This window comes from Podarcis liolepis (assembly GCF_965112155.1).
Source record: "Podarcis liolepis genome assembly, chromosome: 17".
NCBI classification, from domain to species: domain Eukaryota; kingdom Metazoa; phylum Chordata; class Lepidosauria; order Squamata; family Lacertidae; genus Podarcis; species Podarcis liolepis.
The window spans coordinates 7,473,711-7,493,789 of NC_139571.1; the positions used below are offsets into that span (position 1 = coordinate 7,473,711).

The 20,079-nt window shown below is 50.7% G+C and overlaps 1 long non-coding RNA gene across 1 annotated transcript in view; it reads right to left on the reverse strand.

The window, feature by feature from the left end:
- Nucleotides 1–4,120: 4,120 nt before the first annotated feature.
- Nucleotides 4,121–20,079, reverse strand: part of LOC310697027 — a 48,919-nt gene continuing 32,960 nt past the window's right edge. The window contains exons 2-3 of the long non-coding RNA XR_014520881.1: nt 8,060–8,134; nt 4,121–6,103 (exon numbers count right to left, since the gene is read on the reverse strand). This is a non-coding gene — a long non-coding RNA (uncharacterized lncRNA). The remainder of the gene's footprint in view (nt 6,104–8,059; nt 8,135–20,079) is intronic.

Genomic DNA, 20,079 nt, shown 5'->3' on the forward strand with positions numbered 1-20,079 from the left:
CAGTGGGGGTGGAAAAGGACGGATCTGCTTCCAGGATAGCTCCATTTCCTCCAGGCCTATTTATAGTGGAGCATACATCAAAAAGCTCTGGACAGACGAGGACTTCCTGACGGGGTTGTTTCAACTGCCGGGCGCCCTCACGTCACCCCCTTGCCTGCCCCCTCCCACTCCATGCGCTCACAACTGCTAAACAGAGCTCGCTGGGACAGAGGGAGCTTGCCCTCTCTCCACACAGCAGCAGTGTCTACACAGGGACACAAGGTCCTCCAGGAATGGCCTGTGCTCCCAGAGATGGGCTAGAGACAGACAAGGCCTGCAACTCTTACTCTGAGCTCGTGGATTTGCACACAGTGTGGCTCCCATAGGGAAATGTCCTGGCGGAGAATATCCCACATTAATTATTGTTGGGAGTAGGGCTTGAATTCTCCTGCATCCTCCTCCTGCATCAAGGTATCATGAGCTGGCCTTAACTTGAGGGTGTTGGCGTAGGGTTGCCACACAGCCAGAATTCCCTGGACAATGCTGGAATATGGCAGTCAGTGTCTGGGCTGAAATGTCCGGAAGTCTAGATTTTGGTGAATTTCCTTTAAAATAGCTCAAAAAAGTTTGGGCAAAACAAAAGCTCAGTATCTTTGCTACCCCCCCCCCCCAAAAAAAAAGCTCAACAACTTTGGCCAATAAAAGCTCAACAACTATTTTCATTTTTGGAAACCCTAGTGAATCCTATTGCAACCCTAGTCTTGGGTAGACCTTGCCATGCTTGAAGCAGCCCTCCCCCAAAGAGACCCTAATCGCCCCCTCCCAACTTTCTCTCTGAACCTGATGAGCTTATTTGCGATAGGTGCCTATGTGTCCTTGGTGTGTTCATGCTCATCCCTCTCTGAGCAAACAGGCACTGCAGGTTTTTGTAGTGTGTTTCCAAAACCTGGGGGGAAACCCAACTATTTGCCCAGAGATAACAGTGAGACAAAGAAATGTGTGTGTCCACCACACAGGCATGATGGAGCTATCACACAACTTCACCTCACCTTAAAAAAATGTCTTCTGCAACTCTGTAATTGTTCTGTGGGAAAATGGGGCATGCTTATGAAGTGCAAGAAAGTACAGGAAAATACAAACCTATAAATACTCCTTGGGACATGGTTAGTTATTCAAGCGTGTGTGCGCGCACAAACACACACATTCCATTTAGATGAACATGTAGTTCACCCTTATTATTGTTTTCTCATTCTGTTATATTATTACCTATACTTCTCCCTTGTTACTTGTATTTTGATTTTTACTGGATCTCTATTGACAGTATTAAATAAAATTTACTTTTCAGGGAAAGAGGAATTTGTCATCTGTCTCCAGCTTTGGACTAGCATGGGAACTCCAGCTGAATTCATATATTTGAGAGGATAAATGGAGCAGTGGGGACTTGGTGGGCAGTCAGATCTGCTAGTGGCCAATGAGCTCTCAAATTTCAGCGATGCTAATATTCGGCACCCCTGCCTCTTGCGCTCTGTTATACACCACTGTTGTAGGTGTGGTACCCAGTGTGGCTGAACCGGTCGTTGTGCCCTGCAGCCACCTCTGGCCCTGCTATGAGGCAGCTCCTGCAAATGGTGGATTTGGAGCAAAATGAAGGGAGGCGGTTGATCAGCCCAAGGGAGACACAGTCTGGCGGAGGTTGCAGTAGCATTTGCATGGGAGAACTTCCTGGTCAGTTGTGCTGGGTCTTCAGGCTCCAAAATGTCTTTGGTTGACCTCGAGGACTTTGGACAGTTCTTGCCTTGGGCATTTTCACACCTGAAGCAAAAAGTCCATCCGCGGTGAGGAGAAGAGGGTGACATGAATGCTGGGCAACCAATCCTATCTCCTGCAATCCTGATGTTACAGCATCAGATTTGAGCTAATTCTCTTGGGAGCAAAGGGGCAGCCTGTGAGAATGCTAGTGACAGAGACTGAAGTAAACCGCAACATTTTGTTGTCAGGTTCCAGGGCAAATCGTCCCCCAACTCCCTGCACCCTTGGTTTTCGTTTGCATGGACCAGAAAGGGGGACCAGGACATGCTCAGCTGTCTCTGCAGTGTGGATTAATACTCAGTCCCCCAACAGGCTGCTCATCGGCTACTGGGCCAGGTTCAAGGCTCTTGTAAAGGGACCCCTGACCATTAGGTCCAGTCGTGGCCAACTCTGGGGTTGCGGCGCTCATCTCGCTTTATTGGCCAAGGGAGCCGGCGTACAGCTTCCGGGTCATGTGGCCAGCATGACTAAGCCGCTTCTGGAGATCCAGACCAGCGCATGGAAACGCCCTTTACCATCCCGCCGGAGTGGTACCTATTTATCTACTTGCGCTTTGACGTGCTTTCGAACTGCTAGGTTGGCAGGAGCAGGGACCGAGCAACTGGAGCTCACCCCGTCGTGGGGATTCGAACCTCTGACCTTCTGATCGGCAAGTCCTAGGCTCTGTGGTTTAACTCACAGCACCACCCACGTCCCCAAGGCTCCTGCATACAGATCCCCAAACAACTTGGATCCAAGATAACTTGGGGACCCCCAGAGCCCTTATACCTCAGCTCCATCACTGAGATCACCAGCTGTTCCCCATGCTACAAAGGCCTCAGACAGAAGTTGGGCATGTAGTGCCAGCACATGCCTGCTGTGGAACAGTCGAGAAACAACAGGCACCCTTACCTTTGATATTCAGGTGCCTCTTTGAAGACCTTTGTATGTATAGGCCTACGTCGCTGCTTAATTTTTTATTAGCCAGTCATTTAATGATTTTTTTTAAGGTGCTTTACTGCATATATTGTTTACCCCACCATGTTATATTGTATGAATTGGCGCTGTATGAATGCTTTTGTAAATAAAATAAACAAAGGGATTCGATCGGCTGGGACAGTAAAGGTGCCTGGCAGCTGGTTCCCAGGAGCCATTCACAGAATGTGTCCTTTGTCTCAATGGGCAGGATGCACTCCCTCTCCATAACAGGTGCTGCTGAGCAGCCACCAAGGATCACCAAGTCCCCTGTCTCCAACCCCTGCGCCCTGTGCTACAACCAGGTGTACTTGGACCCCACCCTTTCTGTGTTTCACCTCCCCTGCTACCCCAGCTGCCCTCCCCTGTTGCGCCTTGGTACACTCCAGCATTAACATTCCAGCTCTACCATCTTACACCTACAGGCAGGGGTGTGCGGTGAGGGGCTCCCTCACCAGCTGCCCTCCCCTGTTGCGCCTTGGTACACTCCAGCATTAACATTCCAGCTCCACCATCTTACACCTACAGGCAGGGGTGTGCGGTGAGGGGCCTCTTGGGTTCAGCCCTGGCATGACTCAGAGTGGGTGGGATCCCCAGCGCCACTCCTCTCCTCTAATCCCTTAATTGCTCACAAAGCCTGGACTTGCTGGCAGAGTGCATGATGGGGTGGCTGCGTTGGGGAGAGTGGGAAGGTTCACTCTGTGCCCTGCCTGGGCAGATGGCTTCAGGTGTTCACAACACGAGGGAGAATGCTGCACCCCCTACAATGCCTCACCTTGTTGTCTCAGCGCATGATGTCACAGGGGCAGTGGGGTTCGGGGAGGGGAAGTCATCCACCCTACTAAAGGCAGTAAGAATAAAGCCCTGCTGGCTCCTAGATGCCACACTTACAATCCTGTAAACCAGTGGTTTTCAACCCGTGTGCTGTGGCACCCTGGGATGCCTTGAATGATCAGAGGTGCCGTGGGCAACACTGGCCTCTGTCCCTCTTTCTTTCCTTCCGTCCCTCCCCTGATTTTGTTTGGTGTCTCTGCCTCCCAAAGGCTTGCACAGCTGTTCATTGCAGCAGCCCTGACTATGCGAATGGTGCCTCTGGGAAGCACCCCTCTTTGGGGCGGGGGAAGTTCAGAGACCAGGGGTGGCAGCGGCAGCTTCCCGGAGGATTCCCAAGGAGAGGGGAGAGGAGGCCGAGGGAGCACTCCACAAGGGAGGGTGTTCAAAAAAGGGTGAGAGGCTGCCAGCTCTGGGCTCCTGAGCCCCACAGGGGTGCTGCAGAATGAATGGAATTGGTCAAGGGAGCCGTGGACTCAAAAAGGTTGAAAATCTCTGCTTCCGTTCGATTCAACAGGCGGAAATCCAAGCAAGGAGCCGACAACCGTTTAACAGCAACTGTTTATTTACATGTGGGGCGATGCAAGGCCAGGCCCCAAAGATGGTGCAGACGCTCTCGCAGAGGGATGCGGAGGAGCAGTGAAGCTGTATGAGGTCTGGTGGGGAAGGTGAGAAGGTTTTGGCTGGGTATTCCTGATATCCGGCAGAGGCAGCTGTTTTCCTGGGAGGGGGGCCCTGCCAGTCTCAGTGTCCTCCGTGGCACACATGGGCAGCTCAGGCTGTGCCCCTTGACAGTGTTGTTGGGGGTGTTGTTGTTGACAGTGTTGTTGGGGGTGATGACAATCCAGCTGTGACCATTGCCTGTGTCCTCGGGGGTCCCCCACCCAGCAGCTGAATCTTCGCAAGGTCTGGGCAAGACTCCTGTTCCTGCTGAACTGAGCCAGTTTATCTAAAGCAACTGAGTATCAGCTCAGTAGGCACGGGAGGCAGAGCCCCATGGAGGAAGCTGGGGTCTCCACGCCCCTCCTCTGCCTGCCCCCGCCCCACCAACCCTCTCCAGCTCAGAACAAAGAAGACCTTCTCCATCTCAACCCCCACCCACCAGGCATTTTCTGTCCCCTATCAGGGTCTTCCATGATGCCATTAAGGCAGGATTTGGGGGCAGGTGTCTAGGGCCCCACTCAGAAGGAGTGGGGCGGGGGGCAGGGGAGGGACAGGACTAAGCACAGCAGGGACTGCTTGTCACATATTCAATTGCTCTGGACAAATAAAGAGGGCTGGGGGTCTCTAATATTCTTGGGCCGGGGGACACATGTGGAAATCTTAAGGAAATGTAGGCACTAACCAAATACAGTGGTACCTTGGTTCTTGAATTTAATCTGTTACGGGAGTCCGTTCGAATCCCGAAATGGTTCGAAAACCAAGGCACAGCTTCCGATTGGCTGCAGGAGCTTCCTGCACTCAGTCGGAAGCCACGGAAGCCCCGTCAGACGTTCGGCTTCCAAAAAACGTTTGCAAACCGGAACACTCACTTCTGGGTTTGCGACGTTCAGGAGCCGATTTGTTCGACAACTAAGCCATTCGACTACCAAGCTACCATTGTATCCATTGAACACTCGTGAAGTCCAGGGCCATCACCCTGCTCCAAACTGGTGGAATGCTTACCCCCCAAAAAAACAAATAAAGCAAACCAAAGCAAACCCACAAAGAGGCTACCCCCACAAGCCAACCCCTCCCAAAAACATCTATTAGACATTGGGAGGGTCAGGCTTCAAGTGGGGGGCAAAGCAAGCATAGGTACCATGTCAGGAATCACAGCATGAAGCAGTAAGTCCAGAATCACCTGCTCAAGCGGGTACACACCATCGTACATTCCTACCTCCCCACAATTAAGAATTCTGAGATCCGTAGTTTACCCCTCAGAGAGCTACTATTTCTAGCACCCTCAACAAACTACAGTTCCCTGGATTCTTGGGGGTGCTTTAAAGGTAGAGTACGCAGGCTGGCTGGCTGGCTCCCCTGGCATCCCTTCTTGGCGAGGCTTTGCCGAGGGATGAAGTTGTGGCATGCGCCTGCATGTGGGGACAATGGACTCCAAGTGGCGGAACTTAGCCACTGTGAACATGATGGAACCAAACGCTGTTCACAGGTGGGCTAAGCCCTGCCCTTTGCAGTCGGGAGGTCTTTCCTGGCAAGCCCCATGTCCCTCGCTGAAGCCCCCAACCCCCACTTGCACATGAGTGCATGCGCCGCCGCCTCCCCACTCCTCAGGTATAGCAGCCACGCATGAGGCTGGTGGCGCATTTGCTACGCTTTGGGCAGACTTCTCACCTTCCCACAACCGCTGGTGAGCCTCTCCTGCCTCCCATCCAAGTCGAGCGTGATCTCTCTCGCTCACCGACGGTTGGAAATCCCTGGCAATGTGATTCGGAGCGTCAAGATAAAATCACATCACCAGGAACCCCAACTGGCAGCGGCAGCAGCAGCAGCAGGAGAGGGGAGGCATCGGGGAGAGACCTTGGGGCGTGAGCTGGAAAAGAAAAGAGAGCCATGAATCAGGTGGCAGTAGGTCACAAGGTGAGAGAGTTTTTTACTTCTTGAAAACCTCACCCCCTGCATCCAGCTGCGAGCCGGCTGCAGGAAGAGGGGAGTAGAAGCAGCAAGACACACAAGGATAGGCCCCCCACCCCACTGTTTTGTCATACAAAATGGGCATAGGAAGGGGCCATGTCGCAGCTCCCTGATGAGGTTGTCTCTACAGCACAATATGTTTGATGTGCCTGACATGTCATTTTTTTATTTATTTACATGTAGAAATACCTCTGTGCATACTTGAAACACGTCATGTGGCGAGAAGGGGACTGCTGGGAACCAAAGGGCACACACGTCAAATGAAATGTACCATTGCATTTAAGGTGGGCGGGCATCAGGATGGGGATTGTGGTGGGCACGAGCGGGCAGAGGGAGGCTTAACGCTTTCCTCCCCTGCTACACAGAGGGCCTTCTCGGTAGTGGCACCCGCCCTGTGGAACGCCCTCCCACCAGATGTCAAAGAGAAAAACAACTACAGTGGTACCCCTGGATATGAACGGGATCTGTTCCGGAGCCCCGTTCGCATCCAGAAGCGAACGCAACCCGTGACTGCGCGTCTGCGCATGCTGCGATTCGCCACTTCTGCGCATACGCACGACGTCATTTTGACTGTCTGCGCATGCGCGAGCAGCGAAACCCAGAAGCAATGCATTCTGTTCCCTCTCCCTCCCTCAGCCAACCAGCAAAAGGCAAACAAGGAAGTAAAAAATGCTTTCTGTTTGGATATCTGAATCTACAGTCCATACAGTGAGGTCTGGGTACTAATTCTTCGTGTTCAGATAAATGAATTTTCACATTGTGAACCCTTGCAAAGTGGGAGCTGCGTGTCTACATGGCTCAATTCTCATTGCTGAGACTCAGTCGCCTCAAGGCCCAAGGCCTGCTCCATGTACTAGGACCTTGTTTGTGGCACTTAAAAGCAAGCCTGAGGCAGGACAGCAGGTCCATAACATCTTCACCTGTAACGTTGAGGGCTTATGCTTTCACCAAGCTCTCTCCTCTGCCAGTTTCTATGTATTTGGAGTAGGAATGAGGATGAGCTGAAGAAGGAATGATAGTATTGGCCTGTAATAACAATAATTTATTATTTATACCCCGTCCATCTGGCTGGATTTCCCCAGCCACTCTGGGCAGCTCCCAACACAATATTAAAATACAATAGTGTGTCAAACATTAAAAGCTTCCCTAAACAGGGCTGCCTTCAGATGTCTTCTAAAAGTCTGGTAGTTGTTTTTCCTCTTTGACATCTGGTAGGAGGGCGTTCCACAGGGTGGGCGCCACTACCGAGAAGGCCCTCTGCCTGGTTCCCTGTAACTTGGCTTCTCGCAGTGAGGGAACCTCCAGAAGGCCCTCGGCGCTGGACCTCAGTGTCTGGGCTGAATGATGAGGGTGGAGACGCTCCTTCAGATATACTGGCCTACCTTAGAGGGCTATTGTAATTCAACATTTCTCTAATCTTTTGATGTTTAGGGTAGACAGGGGGATTGTCCCTGGGGTAAAATTGGAGGTACACTTCAGTCTTGCGCTCAGAAGGATATAGACCAGCTTTCTGTCACATGGTGCCCTACAGATATTTTCATAGTTCCCACAGTCGCTGACCATTGACCATGCTGGCTTGGTCGAGAAAGGACAGAGCGGCAGCAAAGTACCTCCTCCGCCTCAGAGCCAGCCTTGTTTCTTAACGTTTGTGTTCAGGACTGCAGGGAGACCAAGAGTGTGTCCATACCATACATTCAAAGCACATTTTCCCTCTCCAAAGAATTCTGGGAAGTGTAGTTCACCCCTCACAGAGCTACAATTCCCAGCAACTTACAGTTCTCTGGGATTTTTGGTGCAGGTGGTGCTTTAAGTGCAAGGGGTGTACGTGCAACTGAAGAAGGGGAATGAGACTCACCAGAGGTTGAGAGAGGCCCAGGAGATTTGGGGTCTGCGATGCCTCGAGGGGGCCAGTCCTGTCGCCAGAGTGTCTCTGCAGAAAAACAAGGAAGGTGAGAGGTTGATTAGCCTCCTGCTCCGACATTTGCTTCTGAGATTGCAGACTGAAACATCCTTGCTGGGCTGGGGGGGGGGGAGAGAATTGGGGAGGTGGGCCTGCCCACTCCTCCAACCTACTGAGACAGCGAGGCCAAGGGCGAGTGGTGCAGCTCCCAAATCAGTTGAAAGCAGCCCTAAAAATAGAGCATTCAAAGCACCAAGATTATGTGGCAGCTCCGGAAACTCACTTCCCAGCTGGGTGGGGCCCACAGGGTTCAGCACATTTACCAGCCGGAATATTCCCTCCAGGCCTGCCTGCCGCTGCCGCTAATTCGTTTTGTACAAATTGTTCCACTGCAGCCTGAAGCCAGGCCTGGCACACCTGGGGCACAAGGCTGCTTTCTGGCTCTGCCACCACCAGCTGGTTGGGCAAAGCTCCTGAGTGGGGCAGAGGCGGTACCGGAGTTTCTTTGGGCACAAGGCAGCAGACAGGGCACCCCTAAATGCTAAAGCACTCTGCCTTGAAAGGGGCAAATGTTCAGAATGGGGGGTGCCCCAGGCCAGGGGGTGGAGAGGGACATTTGTTTGCATCGAGTCAAAGCGAACCAGCAGCCATCTGGGCTAAAGAGACAAGGCAGGGAGTTCAGAAAACGTTGCAAAACCCCAACCACGCAGAAATTACACAACCTTATTTCCCATCCTATCCCTGCCCACGCAGCCTTTAGTCTTCAGGTGCTGCTAGCCAGGCACACCAGAATGAACAGGAATGTACAGCCAGAATTGACCCAGGGGGTTTAGTCCCCTGAAATGAGCCAGAGCAGAACTAGATAACTGCCTGGTGGAGTCTGCCACTGCCTGAACTTGCTTATCCTATTTCACTGGCAAGAATCCTATTGGTTTAATCCAGCCTCACCCGCCCAATGTGGTGCCCTCCACATGCTTTGGACAACAAGTCCCATCATCACCAGCCGGCATGACCAGAGGATATGGATGATAGGAGCTTTGGTACAACAACATCTGGAGGGCACCAGGTTAGGGAAGGCCAGTTTAGCCTATTGAAAACATGCACCTTTTGATCCCACAGGTTTTACTTTTGAAAATACTCTGTACCTCTTTCAGTTAGTTATCTGTGATAAAACTCAGAGATAGGCATATGGCAGGGGTCAGCAAACTTTTTCAGCAGGGGGCTGATTCACTGTCCCTCAGACCTTGTGGGGGGGGGGGCTGGACTGTATTGGGGGGGGATGAATTCCTGTGCCCCACAAATAACCCAGAGGTGCATTTTAAATAAAAGCACACATTCTGCTCATGTAAAAACACCAGGCAGGCCCCACAAATAACACAGAGATACATTTTAAATAAAATGACACATTCTACTCATGTAAAAACACGCTGATTCCCGGGCTGGACTTAGAAGGTGATTGGGCTGGATCCAGCCCCCGGGCCTTAGTTTTCCTACCCATGGCATATGGGGAAGTTCAGTGAGTACACCCACACCTGCGTGCGATGGGTATCACAACTACTCCAGGTTTGCCTGCTCCCAGCTCTTTAGGTATTTTCAGTAGCTGATTTGCAAGGAGACAGCCCCTGTAAACTTGTGAGCAGAGACATGCGTGCTAAATGTCTGCTCCTGAAAGCCATAGACTCTGGCTCAAGTCGCAGCACTGAAGCTCTCCCAGACACCTAGCACCCCCCAAATTTCCAACTGTATTGCCAGTGTAGCAGCAGATATGGGACTGAGTTCAGATCTTGCCCATGCCATGAACCTATGGGGAGGATTTAACCCCAGGACACACGGTCTCAGCCTTCTGAGGTTCGTTGAACCCGTGAGAGCACATTTGCCAGGCTGTACGTTGAAACAGCCCAGAGCAGCAAGACGTAAGGCAGGCTGCAGCTTTTTCTACCCTGTCCCATTGACTCCAGCTGTGCTACACAGCAGGATGATCAGGGGCATCTGCATGTATTTCTTGAAGCATTAGCTATTTAAACCTTCAGCACAGACCTCCAGGTTGCAACATGACAGTCCTACAGCCAAACATGAACACTTGGTTTTCCTCGGCAACCACCCTGGTCTCTGGTATTTTGGACCACCTGTGATACTTTATCAAGAGCACTCCTATTTCTGGCTGAACAGATCATCTATTTGCCTTCTGCTGTTAATTTTGCCATAGGTCCTCGACGACATGCAGAAAGGTTTAAAATTCTGAACTGATCCAAGCTCATGCCTTTGGACCCTTCCTTTGACTCATTGTGGCCCTTTGCTGAAACCTCTTTGCCTTCCCTCGCCTGCAGACACATCCCAGAATGGCTGTGGACTTCCAGTTCTGGTCCTGCTGCCGCCTTGGCCTGAGCATCTAAGGCAATGCTGCTCCCAGCTGACGATGCCTCATTCCGGGCAGCTGAGATGGTTGGAAGTGTTGGGTTGCAGGACTCCCGCAAATCTTAAAGCCAACCTTGACTTCTGGAGCTGTCAGCACTGCATTTGCAAAACAGTCTCTCGATCTGCTCCTGGAGCTGAAGTAGCAGTGGAAACCACAGGAGACCCCTTTAATACAGGGGTCAGCAAACTTTTTCAGCAGGGGGCCGGTCCACTGTCCCTCAGAGCTTGTGGGGGGCCGGACTATTTTTTTTTGGGGGGGGGGAATGAACGAATTCCTCTGCCCCACAAATAACCCAGAGATGCATTTTAAATAAAAGGAAACATTAAAGGTAAAGGGACCCCTGACCATTAGGTCCAGTCCTGACCGACTCTGGGGTTGTGGCGCTCATCTCGCTTTATTGGCTGAGGGAGCCGGCGTACAGCTTCCGGGTCATGTGGCCAGCATGACTAAGCCGCTTCTGGCAAACCAGAGCAGCGCACAGAAATGCCGTTTACCTTCCCGCCGGAGTGGTACCTATTTATCTACTTGCACTTTGACGTGCTTTCGAACTGCTAGGTTGGCAGGAGCAGGGACCGAGCAATGGGAGCTCACCCCGTTGCGGGGATTCGAACCGCCAACCTTCTGATCGGCAAGTCCTAGGCTCTGTGGTTTAACCCACAGCGCCAACCGCGTCCCACATTATATTCATGTAAAAACACACTGATTCCCAAACCATCTGCGGGCCGGATTTAGAAGGCGATTGGGCCGGATCCGGCCCCCAGGCCTTAGTTTGCCTTTATACCACAGGGGACAAACTTGCCTCGTCTCACTGTGCAGTAGAGATGTCATATAAAGGGAAAGATTATTCTTGGTTTAGACACAATTGCCTTTTATTAGGCCTCTGGGATGGTTCTGAGGAGAGGAGAGGCTGCCCATAAATAATTCAACTTTTTCCAGAAGTTTTTCTATATCCCCCCAGCTTCTCTGGAGGCTGAAAGCTCACATTGCAGAGTGTATCTCTTCCAGCAGTGCAAAAGTGTGGGGCAGACTGGAAGATTATCACTCTATCGAAGCAGAACCATTTTTCTCAAAGCAATTGCCAAAAGAAGAAACGGAGTCCCAAAGGGGGGGAAGGAGGGGAAAACATCACGAAACCAGGCCCCCCAAAATGAATCTGTGCTTGTTCTTACTCGGAAAGCTTATTCACAACATTTTCACAAATGAAAAAAAGGAACAATCTTCTGTATGTGTAGAAACCCTTCCTCCCATATTCAGGATGACTGCCTGAGTGGCCTCACTGGCCCCCCTCCTTACATATGGCTCTTAAATTTTCTTCCTGCTGTACAACAGAATTCATTTACTCCAACAGCCACCCCCCCAACAGAGAGTGCTTGTAAAAGTTACACTGTTACCACATAACCATCTTATAATTATTTTGGATGATTGAATACATTGTGTGCTGTTTTTTTGCTTTTTGTCTGCTTTGATAACTTTTTGAAGACGGACTACAGATTCTGTACATAAGGAAGAAATACGTCGAACGCAACACTGAATGTGACCTTTGCCAGCTACAACCATCTGAGAGCCAAACTAGACAAAAACGGCTTGTAAAAGGTCTTGAGCGTGCAGCTGGGATCAGGATCTCAGCGGGGGGCAATGTATTGAAGCCCCTCACCCACAAGGACCCCTATTTGTTTCAGTGGCCTGATATTTCAATTATAAAAGGTCATTTGTGCAGTTACTAACTCCTCCCCTCCTATGGTCCGCAGAAGGCTGGTTCCTCATACACAGGAACATTTTTTTACCTGCTTGTGTATTGCGGACATGATACACCCTGCATGTTGCTGCTAGAGAACTTGGCAAGGAAGTAGAAATCGGAAGAACAGCAACCTAAAAATCAGACCGGATTTTTATTTTTAAAGGCAGCCACCAATTTTTTTCCAAAAGTCCAAACAGAGATAGTGATTTGCCCAGAACAGGTACCACCCAACTCCTTGCAAAATCAGGACTGCTTCTGGCAAATAAGGATCGCACTACAAGTAAAGGCTCACATAATGAAATGCTTGCCCCCCCATTAAACAAACAAAACCCTGCGCTTGGACAACTAACCCTTCAGAAGGAAAGCTAGCTTCACCACACCAAGTTTTCAGTCTTAAGAGGTTGGGGAGTAGGTAGGTGACCAGTTGAGATTGGCCTCTTAAGCTGCTCTTAGTCCTGCTTTTTTTGGGGGGGGGGGAGCTGGGGTGTTAATTTGCTTTTAGGTCCCCCTGCACTTTTAAAATAGGGCGATATGATCACAGACCTCCCATGCCACATCTGTTTTTTGGGCCTCGGTCAACTGGAACATTCTGGGCTTCCTAACTCTAAACGGCCTCAGCCCAGTATACCTGAAGGAGCGTCTCCACCCACATCATTCATGCCAGACACTGAGGTCCAGCTCCGAGGGCCTTATGGCGGTTCCCTCCCTACAAGAAGCGAAGTTACAGGGAACCAGGCACAGGGTCTTCTAGGTGGTGGCGCCCGCCCTGTGGAACACCCTCCCATCAGATGCCAAGGAAATAAACAACTATCTGACTTTTAGAAGACATCTGAAGGCAGCCCTCTTTAGGGAAGTTTTTAATGTTTTTGTTGTTGTTGTTGTTATTATTCTGTTGGGAGCTGCCTAGAGTGGCTGGGAAAACCCAGCCAGGTGGGCGGGGTATAAATAATAAATTTTTATTCTTATTCTGGATGGGGGTGTCTTAGAGAAAGATCCTCTCAGCCCACCTGAGTCATCCAAATGCTCAGAGTGCCTCCGCCATCATCAACGTGGCTCTGCTAGCTTGTCTGGGGAGAGTTCCGGCGCGAGGCAGAGGGGCACATCTAGAAAAGAGACTCCAGGTGGAAGAGAGATAGGAAAGAGGTGGGCAGCCAGAGATGGAGCAGCGGCTGCAGAGGACAGAGGCTGGCTGCTCAAGCAGCTGCTTGGACTGGTCATCTTTTAGGGGACAGCAGAGAAGCAGGACTCAGTCCTGGAGGATTTCCTTTTAAAGGATAAAAATGTCGCAGGACTCTCTGCAGCCCGCATTCCAAAGTCACATTTCCACCCTGCCTCAGAGGGCCTCACGCCATGAAGGTTGCTGACAGAGGCCCTTTGCAAATTAAATGTGCTAAGGCAGAGGTTTTCGACCTTTTTGAGTCCACAGCTCCCTTGACCAACTTTCTTTTTGCAGCACCCCTGTGGGGCTCAGGAGCCCAGTTCTGTCACCCCTTGCCTGCAGAGCTGGCAGCCTCTCACCCTTTTTTGAACACCGTCCCTTGTGGAGGGTTCCCTCAGCCTCCTCTCCCCTCTTCTTGGGAGTCCTCAGGGCAGCCACTGCTGCTGCCCCTGGTCTCTGAGCTGCGCCCCCTGCCCCAAAGAGAGGTGCCTCCTCACACTGCCCCACAAGGGCCTAGGACTCCCCAACAGCAAGAGCTGAAGGACAGGCTCGCTGGACTCCCTCACCTGCTGGCTTGCTTACTCTGAGGCCACCTCAGCTCCTGGTAACCAGCACCCCCTGGCCAGCCCCAGAGGCACCATTCACCTGGGGAGCTTGGAGCCGGGGCTGCTGCAACAAACAGCTGTGGAAGCCTTTGGGAGGCAGAGACTCGAGAGGGCATCAGAGGAGGAATGGAAGGAAAGAGGGACAGAGGCCAGTGTTGCCCACGGCACCCCTGGCCATCATTCAAGGCACCCCAGGGTGCCATGACACACTTGTTGAAAACCACTGTGCTAAGGGAATGCAGAAGAGGCAGCCTCAGCAGTGATGGAGAAAAGGTCCCTTATCACGTTTTGCATTTCATTTGCCCCCAGAGCATGAAGGCTGTGTCTCATAAATATGTAGGGACGGGCACTCTGAAACCTGTCTTAAGGGTTGCTACCCAACAGCTCATGATGAAATTGAAGCAGGGCCACCCTGACTTGTGGCATGAAAGGTCTACTGGTTACAATGTCCATCTGTAGCTCTTAAGAGTAAGGTAAAGGGACCCCTGACCATTAGGTCCAGTTGTGGCCTACTTTGGGGTTGCAGCGCTCATCTCGCTTTATTGACCGAGAGAGCCGGCATACAGCTTCTGGGTCATGTGGCCAGCATGACTAAGCCGCTTCTGGCGAACCAGAGCAGCGCACAGAAACACCACTTACCTGCCCGCCGGAGCAGTACCTATTTATCTACTTGCACTTTTGACGTGCTTTCGAACTGCTAGGTTGGCAGGAGCAGGGACCGAGCAACGGGAGCTCACCCCGTCGCAGGGATTCAAACTGCCGACCTTCTGATCGGCAAGCCCTTGGCTCTGTGGTTTAACCCACAGCGCCACCCGCGTCCCTTGCTCTTAAGAGTACAAAGACTATAAAAAGTGTCTGCTTCCTGCTCTCCCTCCACAAATGAGTATTCTCAGAGACAGTGAGGCATATTGGATATGTTCAGAGGAGTGTCTTAACTCAGTTGTTGTTGTTTTTTGCTCAGGTGCAGTCTGCCATGAGTGCCAGCGTTTTTGAAGACATATATATCTCTCTGTGTGGAAAAATACATAGATAGGTAGCAGAGATATCGTGTATCCCTTCAAACTCTATGTTCTATGACACCAATGGCTACAGCAGCACATGAAATCAGAACTGTGATGCTTCTATCTTGATCCTAGGAGCTGAGTGTAAGATTTGGCTCTCCCGGTCAAAAACAGAAAGGGATGGAGGCGGATGAACTTCCAAAAACCAGTTGCTGGAGACCACAGAGTGCTCTTGTGCTCAGATCCTGCTTAAATGTTCTCCACAGGCAACTGGTTGGCCACTGGGAGAACAGGACTAGATGGGCCACTGGCCTGATTCAGCAGGTTATTATTACCGGTATGTTCTTGTGGGAATGCAGGTGGCGCTGTGGTCTAAACCACAGAGCCTCTTGGGCTTGCCGATCGGAAGGTCGGTGGTTTGAATCCCCATGACGAGGTGAGCTCCCTTTGCTCTGTCCCAGCTCCTGCCAACCTAGCACTTTGAAAGCACGCCAGTGCAAGTAGATAAATAGGTACCGCTGCGGTGGGAAGGTAAATGGTGTTTCCATGCGCTCTGGCTTCCGTCACGGTGGCCCGTTGTGCCAGAAGCGGTTTAGTCATGCTAGCCACATGATCTAGAAAGCTGTCTGTGGACAAACGCCGGCTCCCTTGGCCTGAAGCAAGATGAGTGGTGCTCCCCAAAGTCGCCTTTGACTGGGCTTAACTGTCATTTACCTTTTACCTTTACGTATTATGTTCTTGTTTAATCAAAAGGCTCATAGCAAGTTGTTGCTAATAACGGCATAAACACCCCACTATTTTAAAATCAGGGTTATGGGGTGTGAGTGTGTGAGAACTGGCTACCCACTTCCCCTGGCCATAAGCAGCGGTTCTCAACCTGTGGGTCCCCAGATGTTGTCGGACTACAACTCCCATCATCCCTGAGCTCTGGCCTTGCTAGCTAGGGGTGATGGGAGTTGTAGTTCAACAACATCTGGGGACCCACAGGTTAGGAAAGGCTGCTTTAAGGGACCCAAGCTAAGAAGGACAAATATCAACAGTATCATCCCAGACACGGCAGAGGAAGCTCCAAGCATTTCGCTGCCCAGCTGCCACTGAGCAGTTGGTTGAGAGTGAGCAAGGGATCCAGGTGTGTGTAGGGATCCTGCGTTTTCCCACGGGCGCCCTAAAAGTACTGCTCACCACTTCAGTTGCCTGTGCAGCTAAGTTGGCTCTGGCTTCAACTTTCAGTGAGAGAAGCTCACAGCAGTCATTGGCCTTCTCATGGCGGAAGGAGACAGGGAACGTGATTTCGGCAGAGTCACCTGGCCGTAACATTTTCATACTGCACTACTGTCGCTTCTATTTATGTAAGTGCAAATCTGTACATTTCCCCACCTCATGTAATATAGAGCTACATCCCAAGTTAAAGGTAAAGGTAAAGGGACCCCTGACCATTAGGTCCAGTCGTGACCGACTCTGGGGTTGCAGTGCTCATCTCGCTTTACTGGCCGAGGGAGCCAGCGTACAGCTTCCGAGTCATGTGGCCAGCATGACTAAGCCGCTTCCAGAGCAGTGCATGGAAACGCCATTTACCTTCCCGCTGGAGCAGTACCTATTTATCTACTTGCACTGGTGTGCTTTCGAGCTGCTAGGTTGGCAGGAGAAGGGACCGAGCAACGGGAGCTCACCCCACCGCGGGGATTCGAACCGCCAACCTTCTGATCGGCAAGTCCTAGGCTCTGTGGTTTAACCCACAGCGCCACCCATGTCCCACATCCCAAGTTAAGATTGTGCTAAACAAGAATAAGCAAATGTTGTCAAGAAAAGCTGTGAGATCTCATGCGAAAGAAAACATTTCACAGCATTTTACAAACTACGTAGCTGCAACTAGAAAAAGCAGAGCATTTCCAGGTGGCCTGTTTATTGAGCATTCATCCTAATTCCTTTGCGGGGGGATTAGATGACACTGGCTATTTAAAGAGCGTTTACCTGCAGGGAGTTAGATGATGTTGTGTTAAAGCAAGCGTTATCTCACTCTGGTTTACGGATAAGAGTGTTGGACTTGGACCGAGGAGATCCAGATTCAAATCCAGGCCTTGAAGTGATGCTACCTCACAGGGTTGTTGAGAATATAAAAATGGGAGAGACTTGTGTATGCCACCTCAAACTCCTTGGAGTAAAGAAGTTTGGTATAAATGTAATTTTTTAAAAAAAGAAGAAATGAAAAGAAAAGAAAGAAAACTGGGAGGGGGGAGGGAAGATGGAATGGAGTGTCCTAAACAGAAGCCTATGAATAAAGTAAAAAATATATAACTCTGATAGCAACAACAGGCATATATTTTTAAACCAGGTTTTCCCCAGAAAACAAGTGGGGGTGGGTGGGAGAGGAGCATCTGATGTAAGGAGCATAAAATTGCACCTACCCCTCCCCTGCCCCACCCCTGGGTCGTGCGCAAAGAATTGGCAGATCAAAGCTGGCAGCTTCTGCGGTTGCACTGCTTCTGCTTTCTCCCTTCCTTGAAGGTTACCGAAGAGAGTCACAAGGGCCGAGGGAGGGTTGAGTCACTGTGGATAAATAGGGAAACCACGTCCGTCCGGGAAGGAGAGAGAGAGGGAGGGAGGGAGAGAGAGAGAGATGGTGGTGTGTTTGTGTGAGCACATAGTTCTTGCTCCCTCTTGCCTGAGGGCTGCACAGACAGCTCTCCCCGCCTTCCCCTCCCCAGCCTCGAAAGCCTGCTCCTCCCTACAGGATGCCGGGCCCCCTGCCACAAACCCCCCAGTTCTGCCGGCCCCTGCCTACAGAGCAGCCCTGTGGTTATGCTCCCTGGGATCTATGTGGGGCACTGTTTGACAAGGCGGAAGGATTGTGACTGCAGCCGCTTCCAAACTGTCACTGCTTTTTTTCCAGGTAGACATAAATCACATGCCAGCAAATTTAGGTTGTGCAGTTAAAAGCAGATTTGGCTCTGTCTCACAGCAAACGGCACTTTAAAAAGCAGCCGCCACCGTGGAATTGTTATGGTAAGAAAAGCAGTGGGAAAGTGGACTGGGATGTGTTCTAGTGTGAGATAACAGCCATGCCAGGTGATGTCATACAACCTTCGCGAGTGAACGCTCAATAAGCAACAATACTGCATCACATCAGCGCAAAATTTTGTCCGAACCAATTAAAACGAATGCTCAATATAAACTGTGATGCTGTATAAGCTCTGCACATTTTTTTTGCGGAAACGAATCAGGATGAATGCTGAAAATACAGGTTGTCTGGAAAAGCCCTCTGAGATCAGAAAGAAACGCAAGGTCTTGCAGGATTGCTCATTGCAGGGACAGAATGTGGAATACTGCCAACATGAGGCACCCCTGTGGAATTCCCCTTAGGAAGGTTGGCTCTGTGGGTGGATTTTTATATATCCAGGTTCTGAATGCCATTTTTGTAGTTGGGAAGAAGGCATTGCCTGGAGTCTGCATTCTTCTCCCCCACTCTCATCTGTTTCTGCAAGTTGGTTTTGTTTGCATGCGCTTAAAAAACTTGCAAGAACTGTCTAGCCAGAGAACAACAATGCTACAAAAGAAATACTGTATTTTTTGCTCTATAAGATGCACCAGACCACAAGACGCACCTAGTTTTTGGAGGAGGAAAACAATAAAAAAAATATTCTGAATCTCAGAAGCCAGAACAGCAAGAGGGATCGCTGCGCAGTGAAAGCAGCAATCCCTCTTGCTGTTCTGACTTCTGGGATAGCTGCGCAGCCTGCCTTCGCTCCATAAGACGCCCACACATTTCCCCTTACTTTTTAGGAGGGAAAAAGTGAGTCTTATAGAGGAAAAAACACGGTAATTGAAAGTGTTGCATCTTGCACACCACCTTCAGATCGCTTTGGATACCCATTTTCTTGCCAGTCCAGGATTAGCTAGTAGATCGGGCTGTGCATGCGTTATTCTTCACCTTTCCCTGTAGCATCTAGCTTGGCTGATTTGTCTGCGTGATCTGAGTTTGCAGGCACTGCGCTGCAGTGGACTTGCCCTCTGCATGCAGCCAAGCGGTGACTGCAAGTGGGCAAAATGATCAGATATCATCTCACAGTTGGGGGAGCTTGTGAAGTTTCTATGTCTCTCTGGAAGCCACTGCCTTCCCCTGCAGGACTGGGAGCCAAACCCCATCCACCTGGCTTCCATTTCCCCCAGGAATACCCGGGAACCCAGCCACACAGGCCTTGCATCCCTTCCAGACAACTCTTCCTGCTCTGATCAGACAACCACCTCCCAAGTATTCTGTTCATAAGAAGAGAGAGACCTGCTGTTGCAGAGCAAAGGCCTCCTCCACTGTCTGTATAGCAGTCTTCTCCAAATCATTGCCTTCCCATACCTTCCCTTCCCTCAATCCAGATTTTATCTCACACACCCTTTTTCAGAGTATCCCTGATTTGGAGAAGAATGTCATATGGGAAATGGAGAATTAATGGAGGCACAGGAAGCTCACCATCCCCATTAAACGACAGTATGGATGAGCCCAAACTCTCTTTCCTGAATCTGGTGGAAGTAGAGAGAGAGAGAGAGAGAGAGAGAGAGAGAGAGAGAGGGAAGGTTGCTTGCTTCTATAACAGCTTCCTGCTTCTCTAAGCATTCCTCTTCAGCCAACTCAGCCACCTGGCTGTTGCCCTGAGGCCAGGGCTGGCCCAATCTAAAGAGGTGTGCCCCAAGATTTCTCACAATGTGGAACCACAGATCAGCAGTCAAGCACATGACTTGTTTTGAGAAGAACCAAACGGTTCAGTCACTGGCATCTCCAGCGAAAATGATCTCGGGTAGCAAGGCTGGGAAATGCAATTCTCCTCTGCAGCCCTTGGACATGGACTGCCAGTTGGAGAAGATAATAATATTAGAGCCACCCGGACATGTGCAAGCCCATCAGAAGCTCTGGTCCCCTAAAAGGCAGCTTCATTTCATATGTTTATAGGGGCAGCTGGGGTCCAACCCTTGGAATGCAGTCAGTGGCGCCTCTCCAAAGTACTGCTGCCCGCAAGCAACCGATTTTGCAGTAGGGCCCTATCCCAGGCGCCTCTCTGTACGGTGA